This window comes from Dermacentor albipictus, chromosome 6 (genome assembly GCF_038994185.2).
Source record: "Dermacentor albipictus isolate Rhodes 1998 colony chromosome 6, USDA_Dalb.pri_finalv2, whole genome shotgun sequence".
Classification (NCBI taxonomy): domain Eukaryota; kingdom Metazoa; phylum Arthropoda; class Arachnida; order Ixodida; family Ixodidae; genus Dermacentor; species Dermacentor albipictus.
The window spans coordinates 13,518,539-13,537,960 of record NC_091826.1 but is presented as its reverse complement, the minus strand read 5'-3'; the positions used below and the strand labels follow the sequence as shown (position 1 = coordinate 13,537,960).

The 19,422-nt window shown below is 42.7% G+C and overlaps 1 long non-coding RNA gene across 1 annotated transcript in view; it reads right to left on the bottom strand.

The window, feature by feature from the left end:
* The window catches only part of LOC135914222 (uncharacterized), a 176,890-nt gene that overhangs the window by 155,882 nt on the left and 1,586 nt on the right, over positions 1-19,422 (bottom strand). The gene's annotated exons all lie outside the window — the stretch shown is intronic.

The following is a 19,422-nucleotide window of genomic DNA, read 5'->3' as shown; positions in this document are numbered from 1 at the left end:
TCCGCAACACAGTGCAGCTCAGTCTAACTTGCAGAGGCCTCCTTGCTGGCAGTATACAGTAAGAGAATAATGTAGATGAAAATTGTCATCCAGTCAACTCTAGCGCGAAACTACAAAAGAAACCCATGCTGGTTTCTCAAAAAGAACGCTTCACACTTGAAGAAAAATTTGTCGCGGTCTGGGGATCGAACCTATGACTAAGGCCTTTCTTAGGAAGTTGATCTAAGCTATCCAGGAGACTTGGAGATCAGCAAAGGGAGGCCGAATCAATCGACAGTCATCCCCATTACAGAAGAATGGTGACGATGCCCCGTTTCATTAAGCGGTTTAGTTAGAGAAAATGCGTGGCTAACCTGAAGCTGCATTGTACGCGCTTTTTCAAAGGATTTTTTTATCTCTTCTTACTTTTAGTTCCGACAAAACGCTAGGCATAATAACACTTCCTCTTCGAGTCATACAGCGTGTGATCAAGGGAATCATAATTCGGCATTCGAGTGGAAACGCGCTACGTTCACAAAGGAAGAATAACACGGCTATTTTAAAATGGAGAATCCGGGAATTCAAACATTCTTTTTCATCGAGAAGAACTACCAGGCAATCGTTTCGGCGTTAGAAGCCTACTTACCAACATTTGATGCGCTTGCTGGAGAAATGAGCAGTGAGGTATTGGGGAACTTAATAAGTAAAAAAAGCTATGCCATCTACGCGAAATGCTTGCGCCATGTCGGATCCTGTCAAGTAAGCGCACCCGGGATAAACCGTGGTTCAACTCTGAGTTACGTTTTTGGTTCGCCGTGAGAAACGAGTACATACTGAGCACAAGAAAAATAAATTGCCCGCTCATTATGCTCTGCTTAGGGAAATAAAAAGTAATTTTAAACACATGAAGGACTTGACAAAGAAGGCTTACTTTTTCAATCTCCGAGAAAAAATTAGCAGATGACACGAAGGAGTTCTGGAAGTACGTCCGCCGAAATGTCAGAGATCATAGCACCATTCTTGCTTTACAATAAAATGGAACCACTATTCACAATGATGAACCCAAAGCAGACTGTTTTGCGCATTACATTTCGTCGGTGTTTGCCCTTACTAATACACAAGGTATTAAAGTTTTGCACCCTGTTCAATTAGATCGCATTCCCTTGGTGTCCTTTTTGATAACGGGTGTTCATCGATTACTAAATTATATAAAAGAGAGCAAAGCCAGCGGTCCTGATGATATCCCGGCAGCAATTTTAAAGCACTGTTCAGGGGTATTAAGTTTGTATTTTTTTCTGTTATTTCAATATTTTTAAACCATGCTGATTTACCCCATGACTTGAAATTGGTACATGTAGTGCTTGTACATAAGAGTGGGTCATGCAACAACGTTCAGAACCACAATGTTCAGAATCACAAGCACGTCTCGTTAACAAGTATCCCGTGCAAAATATTAGAGCACGTAATTTTTCTTCTGTAATGTTGCATCTTGAAAAGCATAATCTTCTGAATGACATACATCACGGATTTTGTCGCGGATTTTCATGTGCTACACAGCTGGTAGAATTCACACATGATTTGGCTCTGACTATTGACAGGCGGCTATTTGTTGACTGTGTTCTTTTTTTTTGTATTTTCGCAAGGCGTTTGATGCTGTTGCGCATAGCTTACTTATATCAAAACCTAGAGCTTATAATTTGGATGAAAATGTGCTCAAATGGATTGCTATACCTCTCTTTCCCGCAGCAGTCTGTTGTTCTCAACGGTTTTTCTTCGGTAAATGTCCCAGTCACTTCAGGCGTACTCCAGGGCTCAGTACTGAGGTCACTCTTATTCCTGCTGCTCTTTCATGACATTACGGATAACATCATGTCATCGTTTCGAATGTTTGCCGGTGATTGTATGTTATACAGAGTCCTTAATGATCATAGTGACTGCGTAGCCTTGCAGAATGATTTGGACAATGTGGCAACATGGTGTGCACGTTGGAAAATGTCTCTAAATGTGAGAAAACGTATGCATGCCACCTTTACAAAGAAGCGCTACTACGAAGCGCACACGTATCGAATCCGTGAGGCTAGTTTAGTTACTGCAAAGAAGTTCAAGTATTCAGGTGTTTTTTTCACCTCGGACTTACGATGGACTAGGTACATAAATTATTTAAGGAAAAAAGCGATGCTGGTTCTTGGTTTCTTTAGGCGGAATTGCCCGTCACCTGCCCAAAGGTCTTAAACAATTGTTTTTCACACATGTGCGATCAACGCTCGAATATGCAGGTGTATATTGGGATCCTTATCCCTCAAAATTAATTGACGAACTTGAAGAAATACAAAACAGGGCTGCCAGATTGGTGCTTGAAAAATATGACAGAAAATTCAGCATGACAGAGGCTAAACATACTCTTAAGTGGTCGGACCTGAAGACTCGCCGGAGAAACCTGCGTTTGAAATTTTTTGCAGCATATATCATTCCCATACTGGCATTAGCTGAGAGAAATGCATGAAACCACCTCCGTATACATGCCAAAGAAAAGATCCCCCTTTGAAAGTCAAGGAACTTGCATTTAAAGGGGGCGTTTTGCAATATTTTTTTTCTGTTTGTCCCAAATGCACGCACCTGAAATCTTCCGCCTGATGTTGTACTAATTACATCATTTGATGCTTTTCACGTCGCTTTGGGTGTATAAATACCCTTCTATAAACTTTTGTATTTGGAATAAAATCCCCCCCTGCTGTAATGCCTCATAGGCGATGCAGGTACTGAATGAATGAATGAATGAATGAATGAATGAATGAATGAATGAATGAATGAATGAATGAATGAATGAATGAATGAATGAATGAATGAATGTTGCCTTTGCTGTTTTTCCGTAGCAACAGAATTGTAATTTTGCGCTCTGTTTTTGTCATTTTCTAATCTGAAAACTGAAATTACAACCAAAGCCTTCTCCGACACTTAAACAAACTTTAAAAGTTCATCCATGATTACCGAGCAAACACAATTTCTCTATTTCCACGTTGTTACACGGGAGCTGTCTAGGTACAGCTTAATATATCTAGGGGCTTCTGACGGGATAGCGAATTCCTCGCAATAATATGCTGTCGTCATTATTTATTACGCAACTTATCCAAATCAATGCAGGGCAGAAGACTATTGCTTTTTTATTCAGTGCCGCCTTGAGAGAAGACATTCATTTCCTACCAAAGAATTCACACAGACGAACCTACGTTCCTAATCTGTTGTCTTAGTTTCGAAAGTTCTTTTTTTTCGAGCCATCCGTACTTTTGTTTTAATAGCGAAGCAGGCTTTCTGACTTGGAACTTAGTGAGTTTCTGCAGTTAGTTATTGCAGTTAAATAACCTTTTTAACTAATAAATGTAATCCAGACCCAACCTTTACTATTATGAGTCAATGGTGAACTTACTGGCTCTGATCTCGCAACCACTTTCAATTATTTTTTCCTTAATGTAGCAGATTCTATATGTACATCGGTGACGACATCAAGAACAGACGCACTTTCTCATCTAATCACTCCCTTACAAAATTCTATTGCGCTTATGCCAAATACTACTCATGAAATAGCTTCATTAATTAATAAGGTAAGAAATCATGTTTCACCTGGGCATGATGGCATACTAGCAGTACCTTTGAAGCATGTATCTTCTTTAATATGTGACGTCTTGTGCTACATCGCAAATCGCATGTTAAAAAGCAGAGTGTACCCAGATCAGCTGAAGATAACACGTATATGTCCAGTTTACAAAAGTGGAGGAAAGAACGACATATGTCATTATAGACCCATTTCTGTTCTACCCCTTTTATCAAAAGTCTTTGAAGGTGTCATTAATACTCGCCTCGAAAATTTTTTCCATAAGTTCAATGTTATTACTTCTTCGCAGTATGGATTTGTGAAAGACAAATCAACAGAGTAGGCGCTGTTAACAGTAAAAAAAAAATTAAGAATATTGAAATGAACAGTACACTCTTGGCCTTTTCTTAAATTTCCGAAAGGCATTCGATTACGTTCATCACAACTTCCTGCTACGCCAGCTTAACGGTTATGGCATACGTGGCATTGCATCTGACTTGCTAAAGAGCTATTTATATGCCAGATTGCACTACGCTCAGGTTAATGGCGTACCCTCAGAGAAATCGCCTATTCAGTCTGGTGTTCCTCAAGGATCAATATTAGGACCACTATTGTTTTTAGTATACATAAATGATATCGCTAACATATCCGAATCGCCTAATCTGGTCATGTACGCTGACAATACGAATATATTTTTTTCATCCCCCTCCTTGTCCCAAATGGAGGCTGCGGCAAATGCATATTTAAGAAATCTACATAACTGGCTATTGACCAATAGGCTAAGCCTTAATTTATCAAAGGCAAACTACATAATTTTTCATCCTATTAATACAGTAGAAAGTATCACTCTGAAATTTTTCTACGAGCATACTGAATTAAAGCGAGTTTCCAACCAGAAATTGCTTGGTGTTTGGTTGAATGAAAATCTTTCTTGGAATTTTCACACCACCAAATTAAAGGCTGACCTAAGTAAAACACTCGTTTTCTTGTATAAGATATCTCATTTGCTGCCCCCCTGGTTAAAAATATCTATGTACTACGCACTTCTGTACTCAAGGTTATCATACTGTACCCACATTTTTGCGTTTGTAAAAAATTATGTATCATTATAGCGCTCATACGATAAGTTGTGTATGCGATTTATTATTTTCTAGTACAAATATCATGCATGTTAACTTACTGCGTCATGCTTTTTACAACGCTTGAGAACTTCATTGTGAATTTGTTGTGAAGGGCTAGTGCACAATGCCAGCTGTTTTGCGGGTGACGAGGACCTTGTCGGGCTCTTTCCTTTTGTCTTGGCACCCTCTTTTCGTTGAAAAGAAATAAACTTTCACTTTCACAGTTAGAGCCTCACCAAAATTGGCAAATGCAGCCTTCGTTAAGTTTGAACTTTATACAGGCTTTTTTTGTTAGCTGCGTAAGATTTTTTAAAGATTGCCTATAGCAGATAGCACAATTCTATCCCTTGATCTAAATTACTCGATGAGACGGCCATTGCTTCTACAAGAAATCAAAATGTACAATTGAATAATTAACACAATTACGCTAGTAACTGGTTAATTAATTACTATAAGCACATATTTCAATCTACGAATTATAGTCACTGAGTTCGCATGGTGTGTCCACTAGGAAAGAATTCTCTGGACAGGTCCCGTATTAATTTTCGAAGTGCTCAACTAAATGCATTGGCTTTCCAGTTGCATTTTAAGAAACCACTGTTTTGCGCATTAAACGAGAATAAAGGGGCGCTATTTTTATAAGTCATATCTTAAGGAGCTGACGAACACTGACACCAAAGACAATATAGGGGAAATTACTTGTGTCTAATAAATGAAATAAAGAAACGATAAACTAATGGAAATGAAAGTCGGTGAAAAAGCAACTCGCCGCTGATGGGGAACGATTCCGCATCTTTCGCATTACGCGTGCGATGCTCAACCAATTGAGCAACTGCAGCGCCGTTTCCCCATCCACTTTCTTGCTTTTTGCTTTTTTATCTTATCAGTAAGAAGCACTGTGATTTCCATATTCTGAAATTCTGTGGCTATAAGTTCACGTATGATGATCGCTCTTTCTGCTTGTGTACACACGTGGTTCGCCGCACCAAGGGAACAATTACATGCATTTGCGCTTTAAAAAGGCAAAGTATAATATTTTTGTTATGAAGTTCAGTCACCTGTGGCCTTGCTCGTGATCTCTAGCGTCTCATGCTTTCAGGCGTACGGGCAGGTATAGTAGGATGTGCGCGAATATATTTGAATGATAGAAAAGTATAAACTGTGCATACATACCTCTGTAGGTGTAGATATATTGATTCCATCACTTATTTTTCTCACGCTTTCAAGGCAGTAAACGATAATTCATTCAGGTGCAGCATCTCCCAATCGCTTTTGCGTGATGCCGTTTCTTGTTTCCCCTCGCACGGCGTTTAGTGACTTCTGACTCACATGATCAATGCATTAAACCACGTGCAAATTACGAACCCACCTCGTTGCCTGCAGGAACACATTCGCGGACTTTCCCTGTAGGTTGTCGTAGCTACGGCATTGTTGGTTTGTTCGTTTTTGTTTCGTGTGAATATAATTTACTTTGAGCCGCTGAAAGCTCCGCGGCCTTTGTAGCAATTTCGCACGCTGCATCAACCCTTTTAAAAATTACCTTACATAAAATGGTCATCTCGGACGTCAAGTCGACTGCTTGCTGACCAGTAAGTGGTTTATATGATACTCTCGCTGTAGCCTTCCGCGAAAGCGTTACCAATTTGATGTAGACCGTCGCGTTGTCACGGACAATTAAATACACCCGTCAGGTGGATTTCAAATAGCGCAAGCTTAAAAATCATAGTGCAGCATCGACATTCCAGCCTGTCACACAGAGTTTCACAATCACATTCTTGTGTAAGAAAATCGGGTTTTACGGTAAGAAACATAAGGAGCGGTAGCTTTTTCTATCTATACGGAGAGGCTGACATCAGCGTTAACTTTTGTATCTATCCAAAATTTAGGTTTGTAACACACCAGTGGGTGATACAAAAATTTTGCAGTTCCGCTCGAAGTGCGAAGCATTGAAAGCGAGAACAGGGTTTAGAGTTGCGCTTATGTTCCTTGGATGGTGTTCTAACAATAGGCGGAGGCCACATGTTGGCATGACACAACACTCGAGGCAACTTAACTGCTGTCGGTTCTTTTAAAAGAGTACGAGTGATAAAAGTTATTTACACGTGCAAGCAGGCGTCCAGTGGGCCCATTCCCATTGCATTTTTTTTCGCCCTATACATTTAAACCGCAGCTCTTAGGCACCCGTTCCTTGCGTTGAGCGTCGGCCTCGGCGTTGTACCTCGGCGTAACAAAGAAAACGTGCACTGTGAAGAATGAAACAACGAACACGGAGCGCAGCGAGGGATGAAATACCGCGAGAGCGTAGAAAGCGTGAGGAGGAAAACGGAGGAGGAGGGTGCAGCGAAAACATGAGTAAAACGGAGGAAGACACCTTGATGCACCACTAGATGGCGCTCACGTCCACGCATGCGCAGCAGCAGCGGCACCGGCCATACGAGGGAACGAAAAAAAAAATCAGAAGGACGAGCAGCGAAGCTGTGTTGTGTTTTACCTCAGTCGCCGCATCTGCGTAAAGAGCTGCGCTAAGAATTCGCATTAGGGAGATTGCAATAATCACTGTTTTTTTTATCCTCTTTACAGCCACTGCCACAGAAAAAAGCCGAGGATCTAACTACAACATGCATGCATTACCAGTTTCTACTAGTCTAGCAACATGACACACTGCAGCACCTTCGTTCTGAGATGTTTATGGCAACCTAACGTTCACGTAAACTTTCTTAGGATATCCGGGACATAGAACTCACCGCCTACTCAATAAACGTAATGCCAGTGCAAGTTTATTCTTATTTTAACTTCGTGTATTACTCTGTCAGGTCAGCCTGCAAGAAAGAAAGTGAATTAGTTAGGCTGTGCTATAAGCAGGGCGCTCATGACCATAATCCCAGGACAGCTCATTCGATAACTACACCGAAGTGGAAACTTTGAGATCTTGTTAGCCTTGCTCTTATCGTACAGCAATTATATGGCTCATATACCATGCATATTTGAAGGAATTGTGATCGCACCGGTGCCGGTGCCAGAAGGCTGCTAGTAAAAGCCGTACTTTCTATCTACTGAGCAGGGTGAAGTGGAAATGTATGATAATGTTTATGTTATGAGGTGTGTACATATCTCGCATTACTTCCGCTAACTCTTTTTTCAAACAGTTTACATTATTATGCTCTCCGCCAGTTTTGGTGAAGCTGAATAATTTGTTCGAGGGAGGCGAGGGCGCAGTTATTTTAGTTTCCCAAAAGCTATCGCTTATACTTGAGTATCAGCCGAAACTCTGCTTATGAAAAAACACAAAAAGCAATAAAAACGCAGATCTTTTGCGGCGTTTCACAGGAACACAAAATTTGCTTTTCTTTCTATTGCGCTTTGTTTCAAGGACATTATTTTTTAAGCATGCATGGGGATTTCTGCGCCCTGGCAACTGTACGTAAGTTCAAATGGCGACGCGCACATGTCTTCTTGAACTGTTGTTGGCGCCATACGTAACGCAATAGTTGCCGCTTTAAGTTTCATCGCTTAAAATGAGGCGAAGTGCTCAAATGTGCACACAGCAGCAAAAGTATCGAGACTGTGGCCTCACAGCCATGCATTGTGCATAGCAGCGCAACAAAAAGGACACTGACAAGAAGAGGCGACATAGGCACAGTTTCTCAACTTAAGCTTTATCGCAGGCATGTGACAAATACGTATTCAAAGTGGAAAGCGCTAAATCGGAAACAGACAAAAAACCAAAAATTGTTACAGAAGCACGCATACACCAAACATTCAAGGTTACGTATGGGTCAGGCACACACCTTCCTCTTTTATTTGAGAAATGGCGGACTGACTTGTACACATCTGAGTGGGCTTATGAAAATTGATATGAAAAGCTTGATAAGGTGTGACAGGCGGGGGGATTACAGGCAGCTTTTGGAAGGCTCAGTGTGCCTTGCACTTCTCCTCTTCTTCCTGCTTTACATGTACATTCCTAGTTAGTGATTGGCCGATATTTGCTAGTCACACTGTGAAAATCCGCTGTTCACGTAATGCAGTCCTAATGAGATGATGAAGTTTGTGGAATGTTTTTTTGCGTTTCTTTTACTATTTGTTTGAAGTGCACGAACTACGCAAATGAAGCAACGTTACATCACAATGCCGGTACGATCACGTAGCACGCAAATCCTTAACACAATTTACTCACACCAAACGCATTAGGCCGAGAGTCATGCGTTGTACAATCGGCGTTGAAAGCTAACGGACGCGCAAAGTTTTCTAATGCGCTGAATTTACGTGAAGCCTTAATGCATACCCTGAAAATCTTGAGTTACGCATCATATTATGCTTGCCCCCAACACAGCGTTGAACCCTTTTAAACCTGGCAGTACGGATGCAAAAAAAACTCTTTCAGGCAGAACCTAATCACGCAGAAACTATATACGGCCGCCAGCAGTACATGCCACCACACGATGCTTGGAAAGAAAACTAACCAAAAAGTCATCATGCTAAGACAAAAGTAAGGAATAATAGAAACCGAGTCTGACACCTCAAACATTTGCAGCGAGCTCCGAAGGACACTTCAAATGAAAGATTTTAGAGCACACGGATGTCCTTAACGCGCATGTCGCCCTAGCTGCAGAACCGCTTTTTGCATCCCAACATCCGTGCCAATGATGCCGACACAAGCGGCAACCGAACCCGAGGCTGCGTTTGATAGCCATTGATTAAAACGCCGGGAGGGCTCAAACTCCTAATATAGGGAAAACTTTTTGCGACTAGATTCCTAGATTTATCTGGTGACCAACTCCGATTTCGCCTATTCAAATACGTGCAAAACGCAGAAATGATTTTATGAGACAACAGCGGGACCGATCTGAGTGAAATTTCTTAAGTTTGAAAAAGAAAGTAAATTTAGTCACTGAAAGAAGCATAATTTTGATTGATTGCGTGAATATATTTACGAGAATCCCCAAAATTTGCAAGTTTCGAAAAGGTGAAGCACGATCTTTACGAACCCGTAGCTGTGCACTAAAATATATGTGTAACTTGCGTAACCTGTACCTTTTAGAGCATGTAAAGTGGCCAAATTTCGTGTATAACTTCACATCTTTAGTGAATTTGTTACAATCTTTATCAAGGTGTGCAGAAGCCCTCCTCAGAAATTAGTGGTGTACTTCAGAGGGGTGTATAAAGCATCAGTTTTGTATGCTTTAGATGTGTCTTAAGGTGCGGTTTACAGAGTGCTGATATTGTTTCTGAATGTTGAGTTGAGAGTTGTAAACTTAAAAGGTTTGGATTTTCAAGTTTATGAGATTTTTAAAAAGAATTGAATAGCTAAATAAAGAATTACTTGCCACTCTCACTAGATTTTCTCATTTTCTTTTAAATGCATCAAACTTTATTTTGTGTGGCAACCATTGCACCAATTTTGATGACATATAAGTTATCGTGTACTTAGATGGAACTGCCGAGCAAACACTTCCTCTTATAACACATACAATGTGCACGTATAAAAGACGTAGTTCCATAAACTTCCCTGTTTACTTTTTTGATTCAAACATCAAATACGTGGAACTGTGTTTCCATGAAATAAACACTGTTATTCTAACCTGTTTTGCTCACACATCTATCTATTAGTTGGCTGTTCTTGTACCAGCTGTAACTGCTACTAAACATGTGGAGCATCGAGTTACAGGTGTGTGGAGAAATTATTCAGATAATAGGCACATATATGCGTGGAACACTGTTCCAGATAAGAGTGGCCATATTGCTGGATTAAAGTTTCACATACTTATTACGCGAGTTAAAATACATTTTTTTTAAGTTAATGCGCAAGGAACGTCATTTCTTATATTTAGTGAGTGGGTGTGGAAGCTGTTCTCTTAAAGCAAGTACAATATATTTAAGTATATTTCCACTTACGTCTTAAACCTAGGTAGAACGAGATGAGCAGAGTGCAGGAATACAGTAATAAATCAGCCCCGTCTCCTGGAAAATCAGCAGCGATAAAATGTTTACGGTGTGCTGTTTCCGTGGAGGCCCAGAGACAAAGGTAAATGCAAGGGCAACTAGCCCACCACTCAGTCGTCCAGCCCTTGCGTTCTGCTGCGATGTCATCAACTGTACAGAACATTGTCTCGCGCATCGAACGGCACCCTGCAAATGAAATTAGCTGACTTGGTTTGTGGGCGCACGCATCGTGAAAGTTCCGCGTATCTATGGTGACACACGAAACAATCTTATGTCTATCAAATTATATACTAATCTATTCGCGCAAGAATAAACACACGTCTAATCATACCGCACTATATCGCGCAGTCTTGACCAGCCTGCCAGAGTCCTGTAGGAAAGTTTTGGATGGTAGGAAGTAGAGTAATTGATTTCGTATATTTAGTAGTCACAGCGCCATAAGGCATTCCAAAGGCCTGTGGTGACATCTTTCCTAAAGACAGCATGATAGAATTTTAAAAAATGAAAGCGATACATTGGACAGGCGACATGAACGGTGCATCGAGTACGCTCATCATATATATCTGTGAAGACTGGAGGCACTGGCTGATGGCGCTAGCAGCTAAAACAAATTTGCGTAAGACTCGCGTCGAGACATTTTCATCCGGGATGCTGCTTTTCTTCCTGCCGAGGCACCAACGGAGATATTGTTTATTAGCCTCCACCGCGGCTTGCGCGAGATAAGACGGAGACGCAACGTAACATCTCTTTTTTTTTTTCTTGTGTGCTGCCATCTACGCCTCCTGACGCATCTCGAATTAGGCTTGTCTACGATGCAGGGAAGCTGTCAGCGACCACTGCTGCTATGTCTGGAAGAACGGAAACAAAAGAGACAGGTTTTACGACGGCCGCCTTTGCCGTTATTGACGTGAGCAGACGCTATGGGGTATGGTTGTTGTCACTTACGAAAGAAGGCTACCGAAAGAAGCCGGCCGCGGACGGTGGAGGCGAAATACAAGAACGCCCGTGTTCCGTGCATTGCGGCAGATCCCCTGGAGGTCAAAAATCAATCCAGAGTCCCCCACTACAGCGTGCCTCACAATGAAATCACGGTTCTGGCACGTAATACGAAATGAATCGTGGGTTTGGCACTTAATTCCCTAGAATTCAAATCAATACAGACACACACACAAAAAAAAAGTTATTTGAGCCAACAGTAACAGGTGCCTTCCTTGTGTATGCGCCAGCAGACGCTATGCAGTACCTTGCGCCAGCAGAAACAAAGTTTTAAGCCACGAAGCCTCATTACAGACAATGTAGATTGTCAGAGGCGCCGATATGCCTTCAGTTGCTGAAAGAAGTGATCACTCAACCACCTCGGCATAACGATGTACTGAGCATGTTCAATCCAATGGCTGTAGTGCTGGGAAATGATCCCTCACGTGACATTACGTACGTGCCAAAAACATCGTGGCAATCATCGCCTTATAAGGAAGTTATGGAACTGCTTAACAGAGTTAGTGGAATCGGAAGCGAAGGCTAGCAACAGAGGAGAGGGAGATGGCGGCCGCGAAGGAAGGCAGTCGTCACGCTGTTCTGAACTCTTTTTTTTTCTATTAAAGAGCTCCCCTCTTTAATAATTTGTGTGTCTGCGAAGCGATTCCTAACAACAGGGAGCCTCCTTCGATCGGACTACTGCAGGATGTGTGCTTGGCATGCACCCCACCGGGGTCAGGTGCAGCCTGTCAGGGCGTGCCATCGGTAAGACAGCGTTTTACTGTTCTTTGGCTCACTTTCCGCTCTTGGCTTTGTACTCCTAAATTACCTTGTTTGTGCTAAGTTTAATAAAACATATGCGTATTGAAACGCCCTTTCCTTCTCCTGGGGGGGGGGGGACTACTCGTCAGCCTTCTCGCAAAATCTGACGTCCTTGATACCAAATCTCCTAAAAATTCTCGGCAGGAACAGTATTGGGTTGATATTTTCGTGAGCGATACCTTACACATGACCACCAGGAGAACTTTGACATTTTTCTCTAATAGTCAGCGTATTACGAAGTAAATAATCAGCCTACAGACTTCAAACAAACCGTAATCATTACAAATTGATTTGGTGTTGCATCGGTTCCTGCCGTGCATGCTCATGCAGCATGCGTGCGTGACACTACGCTTCTATATACCATCACAACACGCAAACTGCATTGCATATAGCAGAAAAACAGGCGGCTTCTGGTGGCTTCGCTGTGCACATGATGCAGTTTGAAAGGCGCTCGTTAGGGGCTAGACTGAAGACACGTGATGCATAATGTACGCAGAAAAACGAGAAAGCAAGCACTTTTTTTTTTACTCGGCATTCCCAAAACACGCACGCAACCGGAGTGCAGGCATTAAGAAAATGACACGGTACGTACGTGGTGCTAGGTTCAACTTAATTAGAAGGCCTTCCACTGCAGTTTCATCTCGGCTTGACAAGAGGAGGTAGCGTTAGTCGTAATTGCATCCCACGCACAACCATAAAGTGGCTGGTAGCGCATGCGAGAAGATAATTATAGCGTCTTTCTATCCGTCAGAACACTACACCGATCGATAAACTGCGCGGTGGGCTTTCATACCGCTGTCACGCAAAAACTATATATTTTTTACCACTATAAAGGGAAATTGAAAATTAATTATACATGCATACGCTTGAGTTCAAAGTCAAAACTCACTTCAGACATAAGCTAAATACAGCAAAAATGAAACGGTAGTTTTCCATCTCAATCCTACAGTCAACAGAGTGTCGTAGTCCGGAACAATTTGATATATCAGTAGCGTGACCAGGATATATGTCATCATTGCATTAGGTACACCGATAATTTATCTTAAAATAACACAGAAGTGTTGGTAATAGTGCTTTCGTGCAAAGTCGAATGCAGGCTCTCAGTCTAATATCACAGCACAGAGATTCGTACGCTCAATCACATGGTTGTCTTGCGAGAGCATTCCTGCGCTTCGAATTCACTTGAATAAGAAACTCTGATCTATTCCCGAGCGAGAGCACCGTGTTAACCCTTCTGCATAGAAAGGCAGACACTGTCATACAAAACATAAGTTGCATTAAGATGTTCACCCAATGGGGACGATTCGTAGCCAAGGCTCCTAGATATACTCTCATCATTTCTATGAGGAATCTGAATTGCGCGATTATGGTTTTCATCGCTACTCCTTTTCTAGGTTTCACGCATACACCTCACCGCCAGCGATAAGCACGCTCATAAACCCAAGGTCACGAGAAAGAAAAACCAACAAGGTGTCAGCGTACTTCGAAAAAAATTGACAGTCACTTAAGTATCCTTACGGGGTTTTAATGCAAAACCATTTTGACTTCTCTAAATATATGGTTACGTCCATGATACGTAACGTCATAAATTGTCACGTGTCCTTCACAACCTTACCTTATACCAGCTTGATGTACCTCGCTCCAATCGGTACTAATCTTAATGTACCTTAAACCGCCTTGCTATAACTTGCACCAACCTTAATCTACCTTGTTGTATTTTGTACCAGCCTTAAACCACCCTAATCTACTTTAATCTACCTTGACGCACTTTAATCAACCATGATCCAGTTTAATTCACCTTCATTCACTTTGCTTCACCTTATTCACTTTACTCCACCTTAAGTCCCCTTACCCTAACTTTGCTCTAACTTGGCGTGTCGTGACGTGTGCAACGACGCACGCACTAGGCACACCTTTACTCAGCCATAACTGTGGCGCCGCCGTGGCGTCGTGGTAGCGTGCTCATCTCACACCCCTAAGGCCTATGTTTATTTCTTCAAAATTGTTGTTGAAAGCCATTCATTTACTTTGTTTACAGGAACCTCCCTAAGAAATTTGACCTCGATCGGAGCATTTCTGACGGGTTTTTACGCCTTGCACCATCAGCGATACTTTTGCAACCATCGCTCCATCGCGCCGCATTTGCTGCCTCATGCATAATGCTTTCACACATTCAATCATGCTAAACCCCGCAATGGACATGATAGGAGCCGGGAAGAGGCAATAATTGGGTCCAATTCTTTCGAAAGTTCTTGCGTGGTCAGTTAAGTGCTCACCCTTCTTCTCGCACAGTTGTGCGTCTTACGTGTATGGTAGATAATAAGATAAAAGCATGGAACAAGAACATATGTCGAACGGGATGCTCTGTAAACGACAACGCTGAGAAACACGAACTCATCGTCAAAAAACAATGGGAAAAATTCTGGCTGGACCCACATGCGGTGACCGGCCACGCGTAGCCTGCTGACTTGATTATTAGCCCCTTTCAGCAAGCAATAAAAAAAGTCTTGTCAGCACCGCTTGCTGGAAGAAGCTAATTATCAAAGCAGCAGGCTAATCGTGGCTAGTTCCCCCAAGCACATAATCAGGGCGCCCGCCGAGAAACTGGGCAAATGGTTAAAACGCAGTGAAAGAGCAAGTGATGCAAATGAGAAGAGTGATCGCAAAAGGCCAGCAGTTATGTGCATAGGCTGGCACATGGCCTCAAACATGTGGTGAACCGATACAGAGTTAGAGTTGTTTTTTCTTGTCCGAAGGAATTATCCGTTGTGTGCCAGCTGTGAAATCGCGCATGCAAATATCAGATTCTCTTGCGCACAATTCGTGCAAGATAAAGCATAGGTCCAAATTTGTGCCGTGCCGCGACAGTGTCGTATACGTATCTTCCCTCTCATATGCGGATATTGTTACATCACCCAAACCGGCAGGTGTACAAACAGAAGGTTGCAGAAGCATTCTTCTAAATTAAAGAACGCAGGTCTGTCACAATTTGGCAACCTATTGCAAAACTTGGGGTTGCACGCCCCCGTTTGATTGCACACGCGTACTCTGGAGAAATAAAGATGAAAAAGCCCACCTCATGTCAGTCCTATTTGATCAGAAAATGTGGTGACGTGTGCGTCAGCAAGGCGTTTCTTGCACTACGCGGCAAAGAAAAAAATCTTTACAGATCTACGTAACCCTTAAATCCCACTATCTTGTGTATGCCGATCTCCTGTCAGGTTTCACGCTTTGGTAGAGGGTAACGGCTGGTGTGCGGGTGTAAGCATGCGCGAGTTTTCCTATTTATGTGGTGTTTGCAAGAGATAAACTTTCAGCCATGAGTCAGCGCTCGTGATGTTTTTCTTCTTTGTCTTTGTTGGTTCGTTCGCCCTATCTACCGTACTACAGTAGGTACTACCAATTAAGACACAACATCTTGAAACCAAACTTTTGGTTGAGAGGCGAAATCGCAAAGAAATTTAATTGTTTTGAAAGTTGGGTGTTTAGAAAAATTCAGTGGTAGGTTGCACATGCGTAACTACACCGCACTTTGATGTCCAGTGCCTGTATCTGTGATTGATATTGCCTCTACTGACGATAACGTGAGCAGGAGCTTAAGTTACTGCACGTACATGGGCTTGCCTGTGCCTTTAGTAACATGTTTCTTTACCCGGTCACACAGTGGACAGTTTCTTGTTTGTTACTGTAAGACTTCATGCCAACCAGACACATGCACAGCGGTTTCTAGAAATGTCACTCACGTTAAAACTTTCGCCTATTCACTTATGCGTGTTAGTGTCAGTATTGCCGTGATTTGTGTGCTTGGTGTTCTCACACGTCGTTGCGTTGATGGTTCTGATCGTGATTCCGAAACACATCGATTATTGGTGCCTGACTATGTTATAAATATTTCTTCTCTCTCACACATTAAAGGAAAATCATTGCTGTGTGAAATTTGAAGGAACTAGGTTACCTTAGCACTTTATACCCTAAAAAGATAAAATTGCCTCGTCTTCACTTTTTGTTCTGTTCAGCATGTTCTCTTCCGTTTTCCGTCAAAATATCAACGTACGCTCGGACGACACATTTTTTTAGAAATCAAAGCCAAGTCAGTTTTGCAGTAGCCAACAACGTACAGGAATGATCGTGAAAAATTGTCATCCGCCTGAGAGTATAGCACGATACCATAAGAAAACGCGATGTGGGCATCTTATAAAGAAAGCTCTGCAGTGGCAGAAAAGTTTGACCTGGTTCGGGGAACGAACTCGGGACCAACCCATTTCTGGGCCGGTTTGCTTTACCATCTCAGCAAACCAGGAAGTTAACAGACTGCAGGATGAGGCTGGATTGAATAATTCAGAGAGAGACAAATCACTTCAATTAAGCGTAGAAAGATCACTACATGAAACGTTCACCCCACCGAAAAAAAATCTATTACAATCACGATAGCCTGGGTGAAAAAAAAATGCAACTTACACAAATCTGACTAGAAGGCCGGTTTACGGAATTTGAGCCAACGGTCAACGCGTTGTGAGCGGTATCGTTGTCGTGTTATATATTTCTCCCTCCGTATACCGAACCTGCTTTGATAGATGCCATGGAAAATTTTCAAACGTAGTTTTTTTCGGGGACCTTCTAGCATTTCCCACGATTTTCTTTATCATGTCTTTATTATCATTTGCAGTAGGCACTATGCTTCAAATAAATGTACACGATAACATCTTCGCTAACTGGTTTGGCGTGTTACATAGCCACGGTTATGATGGGATACTTCGCTGACTGGTATTTTTTTGCCCGCAGCCAAAAATGGAGACATATTTGCAGACTTCCCCAATTGTGTGGCTGCCTGTTGACTATTGCACATTATATGCCCCGCCCTGCATGCACAGGAACCCGCAAAGCCGAAGCTGCAGCCATCCACAGACATCCGTGAAGGGTAGGAGCTAAACCTGGGCACTCTTCCTCAACCGACAGCAGATGTTAAGTAGAGGGATGCAATACGGCGCATACGCACAGAGGTCACGGAAAAATCGTAGCATTGTGTCGAACAGTTTGAACTCGTTTCCGCTAGGATAAACAGACTTATAGCTAACGCAGTTCGTGCCTCTTATCGTAGTATGCAAAGGCTCCAACTGTTCTCGTGCCAACATGTCCCGTCATTTGCCCAGTATTTTTAGCTCACGAAGCCACGGCTCACCTTTGCAGGAAATGCAGCGAGTTGTATTGTGGATATCGAATTGCATGAATATCATCAAAATGAAGCAGTCATGTGGGCACGTGTAATAATTTAGGCAGGTTAACGTAGCCATTTAACACAGGATTGATCCCCGCAAAGGATAGCTTCTTGCAAAGGCTTTCAGCAACGTAGTTGTCAATCACTGTCACGTTTTGGGAAGTGTTGATTATGGCATATCTGCACAGAGCGTTTGATGTATTCTTTTCTGTTGAACTTCGCTCAGGCAATATATCAATAAAGCATGGAGCACAGACTCGAAGCGCGCGTGCGCAGTGCAACAATCACCGCTTCGTTCCAATCTGCACGCGACAGACCGATTAGCAACACGGTCAGCCACGCCCGCTGTCCGCGAGCTATTCGCCACGCATGCCCGAGAGCAGAAACGTCTCCGCTTAGTCCTCCGCGCCTGCGTCCGCATACATGATTCTGGCGCTTCTGGATGACGTATCTCTAGCCCAGCAGTGTAGTATATCAGTAACGAACTGTCATAACGCCACATACGGCTTTCTTGCGCTGGGCTTGTCAGCCATCACCTTTGCCCACAGATGTTTGTATCTCTGTACCACTGCTTTGATGCAGTCACTTGTAACGCGGGGCTGAATCTTGGAACGGTTCGGAAAACGAACCGTTCCCTTAGCCACTTACGTCACTAAATGTGCCACTCCGCGATTCTATGGTCGGACGTCCTGGACGCTGCATGTATTAACTACGACAAAGAGCAAGCGCTAAGCGTCGAAGGCACAGTCCGGAGCCGGCTCGGCAACACTAGGTAACCGTGTTCATGGCCATATCTGTGCATTTGTGCATGCAGCCTCTTCTCTAAAGTGCTACCAAACTTGTCCCCCGGAAACTCACAGGGACGCTGGCAAACAAGGACCTCCTACATTCAGTCTTGCTTAACCTTGGTTTGAAGCTTGCTTAATTTTGGAAGCAGGTATTGCGAAACGTTCTAAAAAACTAGGATGGTTGCTTGGGATAGTTGGTAACTCATGATCAAAAATAACGTAAAGCGCGAAGGACATAGTTGTTGCTCTATCGGGCACAGAAAACGTTCTGTGACGTGCACAACGAATGTAGTCTGCCAAATTATTCTGTCTTGTTGGAGAGACAGGCAGGTGCTTAAACGATCGTCTAAGAGAGCACTGTAACAACGTCCACAGCACTGTACAAGGCCACTTGGGCATCCATTGCCGGGACTGCGGCTGCGTGCCCCTCTTTGAAGATACTGAAGATTTAGCGAGACACAGCTCACAGCTCACTCGGGAAATTGTGGAAGCGGATTTCATCAGAAAAACTTGGTAGTATGTGTGTTAGGGCCCCTCTATCACGCTGACCCCTAGTGTAGTCACGTATCTAAACAGATAGAAATCGTAATGTTCGTTGTTTCTTCAAGTGACCATGCTCTTAATACAGTGACTTGCTGTTAGAACACCCCTTGTGACTGCCTTTCATTTTCTGCGCATGCCCCCTCTTGTATATATACACACGATGTGACAATGCAATAAAATAGTTGGAAGTCAGCGCTGTGTCTCTCGCAGTCCTTGTCCTTCGCGCTGTACGTTATTTTTTTCTAAAAAAAGTCAGTTATGAAATGTACGTACACGTTTCATCGGACGCAGGCTGTGCTCAGTAGGGAACGCGACTGCAATAGACACGTTGGCGACGACGAATAGTGCAGCACAAGAAGTCTGCACAAAATTCATGTAGACGACAAGAAAAGAAAATAGAAATTTAAGAGACTAAAGAAAATGGCGTTATTTCAACATACACATATCATT